We start from the raw sequence: 8,280 nt of genomic DNA on the forward strand, positions 1-8,280 counted from the left end.
TATTATATTATATTATAATATAATATTTTAGATTAAATAAATGTGACAAAGTGTGTCACATATTGTAACATATAATAGAGAGTTACAATATTTAGATATATAAGATATATCCAAATAATGCAACCTAATTATCGACAAATTTTGTGATAATTACACTATAGTAAAGTTCAAGTTGAAAAACACTTTGCTTTATGCACTAATGCAATGACTCCTATAAGAGAGAGTTCTTATTTAATCAAGTGATGGATATGTTATATTTCAAAATATAATGATTGATTAAATAAGTGTTACAATAGATAACTATTTAATCTAGTGGGGGAATGTTATATTATTTTATAATATAATGTAATATTATATTATATTATAATACAATGTTTTAGATTAAATAAATGTGACAAAGTGTGTCACATATTGTAACATATAATAGAGAGTTACAATATTTAGATATATAAGATATATCCAAATAATGTAACATATTTGGTGTTACAAATTTGTAACTTCCAAATATTACCCTTTATTGTGTAAATTTGTTGTTACACAATATTGAGATGAATTTCATAAAGTCATATGTGATATGGCTGTTAGAGATATGATTTTAACCCCAATAATGTGTTTTGGGAGTTACAAAATCATTTGGGAGGGTTTGGAACCGTTTGGAAAAAAAGCACATTTTTTGTGCTGAAATTGGTCGGTGGCCGCGGCCTGTGGGTCAGAGACCATTGGCCGCGGCCATAGGCCAAAACTGACCAATTTTTCAGTTTTTTCAAACTTTGTTGAACAGCTCAAAAAATCCAAATAACTCCCAAATCTCATTTTTAATTTCATATTAATCCAATTAAACATTGGTAACAGCCATGGGGGTTGGTGGAATTTGAAATTCAAAGGGTGTCTCTAAACTCTATAAGTAGGAGCCTATAGCTCACTTGAAAGACACAACTTTTCTATCCATTAGAGCACTTGGCTAGAAACACCTTGAGGCTTAATAATTCCAGAAAGCTTTTCCAATATCTAAGAGAGATCCCTTAGTGCTTGAGTTAGGGGGAAATAAGCTTTTGGACAAAGGTTTTGAACCTTGTTCAAGTTGGTGATCCCCAACCCTCTTCACTTAGGTTGTGTAAGTGAGAGTTTCTTGCATTTCTGTTCTTCTTTCTATTGTATTGTTTTCTTCTTATTCTCTTGTTCTTTTACTTGTATTTCTTGTTCAAGAATTGTAATATTTTCTTTACTTTTGTTTCAAACACCTTACTTTATTTGTAACATTTTGCTTAGAGTTGTATTTTACTATTCTCTTCTTCTTCATCATCTTCTTCATTTCCTTTTTTATTTGTATTTTCAGTTATAGAGTTGTAACACTTTATTTAATCAATCCTTGTCTATTCACTACTAAAAATATAGGTTTTCTCTACGCTTTTTTTCTAGCATTAAATTAAAAATGCAGAGAAAAGGTTCAAATGAATCTGACACACGAACTGGGAAAAAAATAGACTTTTCTCTGCGGTTCCATAAAGAAAACCGCAGAGAAAAGGGTACCTTTACACTTTTCTCTGCAATTTTCTTTATGGAACCGCGGAGAAAGCCCTTACCCTACATAAAACCCTCAACTCACAACCTTTATTCATTCTTCTAATTTCTTACACTTTGGCAGACTCGAGAGGAACGGCGCAAACCCTTCTTCCCCAGCCACGGTTAGTGCTCTTTTCACCTTTTTTTTAGTTTTTTTTTTCATTTTCTTCCATATTTAGGCTACAACTCATGTACATATACATATATATTGATTTGTTTTGAAGTTTTAGGGCAAAAATGAAGATTTATTGATTGAGTATAATGTGTTTTGAATGTATGTTTGTAGGGTGATTTTCAAGCTTTTTTCCAACGTTGTTGAACATTTGTGAAGGATTAAAAGACATTTTTATTGTTTAAATCAGGTATTGATCACTACAACTTGACTTTTTTTGTTTTTTTTTAATTATTTCAGTTTTTTGTTATTTTTATATTATTTATCTAGTTTATATGTATTTTGATTATGTTATTATTAATTATGTTTACTCGTTATTGTATTTGACATAATTTTTTCAATTTTTTATGAATTGTATATATATATAATAGGTTATAATATTGAAAATATATATAATCAGAATTGAAAATAATTATATATAATCGAAATTGAAAAATAATTTTTTTTTATTAAAATGGCTTTCTCTGCGGTTTTTTCAACACAACCGCAGAGAAAATTGTGGCTTTTCTCTGCGGTTTTCATACCACTTTTCTCTGCGGTCAAATACACTGCACTTTTCAATACTCTCGAAAACCGCAGTATATTAAGTAAAAAAACCGTAGAGAAAGACCTTTTTTGTAGTAGTGATTGTAATATTTTTCATAGAGTTGTAACATATTATTATCATTTCCATTGAGGCAAAATAATTTTTCCTAACATTCAAAAGCTTATCCATTTTTCTTTCAATGGAAGGGAGACAATCAAGATCATAAACCAAGACTTAGTGAGATTGGATAGGTTTGATGGATCCTACTAGGTGGCAAGACAAGGTGAGGTTTCTTTAAACCACTCTTAAAATCGCTTACATCCTTGAGTCATCCTTGGCACCTCTAGCCGAGCCATCCGACAAAGACACTCTTGAGGAGGTGGAGAAAAGAAGGAAGAGGGAGGAGGACAACCTTCTTTGTAGGGGTCATATCCTCAACACCCTATCCGATAGGCTCTATGACCTCTACACCGAGACCAAATCAGCCAAGGAGATATGGGATGCACTTGAGAAAAAGTTTAAGGCGGAAGAGGAATGTACCAAAAAGTTTTTGATATCTCAATACTTCGATTTCAAATTTTTTGGTGATAAACCTATTCTTCCTCAAATTCATGAATTGCAAATAATTGTTAACAAACTGAAAGTTTTAAAGATTGAGCTTCCCGAGGCCTTTCAAGTTGGTGCTATAGTGGCTAAATTACCATCAACTTGGAAGAGCTATAGGAAAATAATCCTTCATAAAAATGAGGATTATTCTTTGGAGGAAATCCAAAAACATATTCGAATCAAAGAGGAATCGATATGTAGAGATAAACTTATGGACGGGTCTAATGGAGAGACTTCCAAAGCAAATGCGGTGTCACAACAGAAACATCCCAAAAACAAAGGGAAAAAGGGTAATGAGAAACCTTTGGGTCCAAAAACCAACCCAAACAAGTTTAAGGGCGAGAAATGTCCTTGCTTTGTGTGTGGGAAAAAGGGTCACTATGCTAGAGAGTGTAAGCATAGAAAAGACCAACAAGGACGTAAGGTGAACGCAACTCAAGAGGAAAACATAGTTGCTACCCTTAGTAAGGCGAATGCGGTCCAAGGCAAAGTGAAAGGGTGGTGGTATGATAGATGTGCCACCGTCCATGTCACCTATGACAAATCATTGTTCAAGACCTTTGAAGAGTCAAAGGGCAACCATGAGATACAAATGGACAATGAGGGCAAATCCAAAGTACTTGGCAAATGTACCATTGAAGTCTTTTTCACCTCCGGCAAGAAAGTTACATTAGTAAATGTACTTTGTGTTCCCGAAATGAGTAGAAACTTGGTAAGTGGTGATTTGCTTGGCAAGCCCGGCAATAAAGCTGTTTTTGAGTCCGGTAAACTTATACTTACCAAATCAAATGTATTTTTGGGAAAGGGGTACTCTTGTGAGGGTATGGTTAAATTGTGCACCAATGATGTAACTTTCAATGTTATCAATAAAAATGCTAATTCCTCCTATGTTGTTGAGTATGATTCTTTATTTTTGTGGCATCTTAGACTATCACATATAGGTTTTTCTACCATGACAAGAGTAGTAAAATGTGGTATGATTGCATGGTAAATGTGAAACATGTGTTAAGGAGAAAATGATTAAGAAACCATTTCCTAGTGTAGAAAGATCATCTAATTTACTAGATTTAATCCATAGTGATCTTTGTGAATTAAATGGTGTTTTAACTAGAGGTGGTAAAAGGTATTTTCTTAATTTTATAGATGATTTTAGTAGATATACCTATGTATTTCTTTTAAAGCATAAAGATGAAACTTTTGATGCTTTTAAATTGTATAAATTAGAAGTTGAAAATCAACTAAATAAAAAGATTAAGGTGCTAAGAAGTGATAGAGGAGGAGAGCACTTCTCTAATGAATTCAATACATTTTGTGAAGAAAATGGTATAATTCATGAGTGCACTGCACCTTATACACCACAACACAATGGTGTTGCCGAAAGGAAAAATAGGACTTATCTAGAGATGATAAATTCTATGTTGGTGTTTTCTAAGTTGAACTTCAACTTATGGGGTGAAGCACTTTTAACCGCTTGTCACATTCTTAATCGAATACCGATGAAGAAAAATGAGATATCTCCATATGAGTTATGGAAAGGAAGAAAACCCAACATAAGGTACTTCAAAGTGTGGGGGTATCTTGCATATTGCAAGAAAAACGAACATAATAGAACAAAGTTAGGTTCAAGAGCCATAAAGTGTGATTTTGTTGGTTATGCCAACAATAGTAAAGCTTATAGGCTATTAGACTTAGAGTCTAATATTATGATTGAATCTAGAGAAGTTAAATTCTTTGAGAATATGTTATGTGACAACAATTCTCAACCTTCAACATCACTAAAGGAGAATTTGTTATATGAGAACAATTCTCAAGCTTCTACATCCAAAGTCGATTCTCAAGAGGAGAATTCTCAAAAGGATGTAAAGCAACCCTTTGAACTTAGAAGAAGTAAAAGGCTTAAAAATCATAAAAGTCTAGTAGTGGATGAGATAGATTCTCAACGAATTTCAATCTACATGGTAGAAGGAAATAGAGAGGAAGTCATTAGGAAAATTCTTATTGTACTTCTCGTTGAGGATGAACCTAAGACTTATAGAGAAGCTATGCAATCGAGAGATAGTGCATTTTGGAAAGAAGCCATCAATGATGAGATGGATTCCATTCTTTCCAATAACACTTGGGAATTGGTAGACCTCCCACCGGGGTCTAAGCCAATTGGGTGTAAGTGGGTATTTAGGAGAAAATATCACATTGACGGCACTATCCAAACCTTTAAAGCTTGATTAGTAGCTAAAGGGTTTAGGCAAAAAGAGGGTATCGATTATTTCGATACCTATGCGCCTGTTGCAAGAACAACTTCTATAAGAATTTTGTTCGCTTTAGCTTCTATACACAACTTGTATGTTCATCAAATGGATGTCAAAACGGCATTCCTTAATGCTGACCTCAATGAGGAGGTCTATATGGAACAACCCGAAGGGTTTGTCCTACCAAAATATGAACATAAAGTTTGTAGACTTATAAAATCCTTATATGGATTGAAACAAGCTCCTAAGCAATGGCATGAGAAATTTGATCAAGCCATCATGTCTAATGGGTTTAGACATAACAATGGAGACAAGTGTTTGTATTCCAAAACTTGTAAGGGATATGTGATCATTGTTTGCTTATATGTGGATGACATGCTTATTCTAAGTAATAGCATGAAAGGGATAGAAGAAACGAAAAGGTTTCTATCATCAACCTTCAAGATGAAAGATCTTGGAGAAGTTGATAGCATACTCGGTATCAAAGTAAAGAAACATAGTGGGGGTTTTGCGTTAGGGCAAGCCCACTATTTTGAGAATGTATTGAACAAATTTAACCATATCAAGGTTAAAGATGCCAATACTCCATTCGATCATAATGTAAAACTAGAGAAGAATGAAGGAAGAGCAGTGGCTCAATTGGAGTACGCTACTGCTATAGGGAGTCTAATGTACGTTGCCCAATGTACTAGACCTGATATAGCAATTGCGGTAAGTAAACTTAGTAGGTTTACAAGTAATCCAAGTGTGGATCACTGGAAGGCAATTGGAAGAGTCCTAGGTTATCTCAAGAAAACCAAAGGACTAAGCCTTCACTACTCCAAATTTCCTTCAATATTAGAAGGATATACAGATGCAAGTTGGATATCCAATCTTGGGGACAACTTGTCCACAACTGGTTAGGTATTTACACTTGGTGGAGGTGAAATTTCTTGGGGTTCCAAGAAACAAACCTGTATATCTCATTCCACTATGGAAACAAAGTTCATAGCTCTAGCTGCTACCGGCAAAGAGGCTGAATGGTTAAGGGATCTGTTGATAGAGATTCCCCTAATCAAAGATAATGTATCTACTATATCGATACATTGTGATAGCCAAGCGACATTGGCTAGAGCATACAGCGGAGTGTATAATGGGAAGTCTAGACACATTAGTCTAAGACATGGATATGTAAGAGAATTGATTCAAAGAGGAGTCATCTCAATATCCTATGTGAGAACAAGTGAAAATCTGATGGATCCTTTCACTAAGCCACTAACGAGGGATTTAGTGGCTGCATCATCTCGAGGGATGGGACTTAAACTCCCTAAAGAGATTCACGATTTATGGTAACCTATCTTAACACTAGTTATTCAACTAGTGTTAGGTTCAATAGGTAACAACAAGTCAATCAAGTGAATATTAGTTGTAAACAAAACAAGTCCCATCTGAGATATTGAGTACTTGTGTGTTACCAAGTGGAGGGTTAAAACCAAAAGGTTTTTTTTTAATAGAATTCAGTCTTGTAAAGACAAGTATTTTTGGTAACGAAATACTGTAAGAATTCTACCTATATGGACCTAGGGGTGGTGCCGCCTCTCATGAGAATTGGGAGTATTCTCAAGAACGTCCATGAATGGAAAGTGCACATGGCCATTAACGATGCAAAGCGAGACATAGAGGTCTCAAGTGAACATCGCAAAGGTGTGAGTGCTATCACAGATTTGTCATCATGAAAAGATGGTTCAATGCCTAGTGCAACCTAATTTTCGATAAATTTTGTGATAATTACACTATAGTAAAGTTCAAGTTGAAAAACACTTTGCTTTATGCACTAATGCAATGACTCCTATAAGAGACAGTTCTTATTTAATCAAGTGGGGGATATGTTATATTTCAAAATATAATGATTGATTAAATAAGTGTTACAATAGATAACTATTTAATCTAGTGGGGGAATGTTATATTATTTTATAATATAATGTAATATTATATTATATTATAATAATGTTTTAGATTAAATAAATGTGACAAAGTGTGTCACATATTGTAACATATAATAGAGAGTTACAATATTTAGATATATAAGATATATCCAAATAATGTAACATATTTGGTGTTACAAATTTGTAACTTCCAAATATTACCCTTTATTGTGTAAATTTGTTGTTACTCAATATTGAGATGAATTTCATAAAGCCATATGTGATATGGCTGTTAGAGATATGATTTTAACCCCAATAATGTGTTTTGGGAGTTACAAAATCATTTGGGAGGGTTTGGAACCGTTTGGAAAAACAGTACATTTTTTGTGCTGAAATTGGTCGGTGGCCGCGGCCTGTGGGTCAGAGACCAGTGGCCACAGCCACTAATGTCTCTGGCCGCGGCCACAGGCCAAAACTGACCAATTTTTCAGTTTTTTCAATCTTTGTTGAACGGCTCCAAAAAATCCAAATAACTCCCGAATCTCATTTTTAATTTCATATTAATCCAATTAAACATTGGTAACAGCCATGGGGTTGGTGGAATTTGAAATTCAAAGAGTGTCTCTAAACTCTATAAATAGGAGCCTATAGCTCACTTGAAAGACACAACTTTTCTATCCATTAGAGCACTTAGCTAGAAACACCTTGAGGCTTGATAATTCCAGAAAGCTTTTCCAATATCTGAGAGAGATCCCTTAGTGCTTGAGTTAGGGGGAAATAAGCTTTTGGACAAAGGTTTAAAACCTTGTTCAAGTTGGTGATCCCCAACCCTCTTCACTTAGGTTGTTTAAGTGAGAGTTTCTTGCATTTCTGTTCTTCTTTCTATTGTATTGTTTTCTTCTTATTCTCTTGTTCTTTTACTTGTATTTCTTGTTCAAGAGTTGTAATCTTTTCTTTACTTTTGTTTCAAACATCTTACTTTATTTGTAACATTTTGCTTGGAGTTGTATTTTACTATTCTCTTCTTCATCATCATCTTCTTCATTTCCTTTTTTAATTGTATTTTCAGTTATAGAGTTGTAACACTTTATTTAATCAATCCTTGTCTATTGTAATATTTTGCATAGAGTTGTAACATATTATTATCATTTCCATTGAGGCAAAATAATTTTTCCTAACACCTTCTCCCTCTGGATCATTCTCTGGACCTACTCATCTATCTCCCATCATTGTCGTTCCATAGTCGCCCTTTGAAGGGGAATT

This window comes from Humulus lupulus, chromosome 4 (assembly GCF_963169125.1).
Source record: "Humulus lupulus chromosome 4, drHumLupu1.1, whole genome shotgun sequence".
Taxonomy (NCBI): domain Eukaryota; kingdom Viridiplantae; phylum Streptophyta; class Magnoliopsida; order Rosales; family Cannabaceae; genus Humulus; species Humulus lupulus.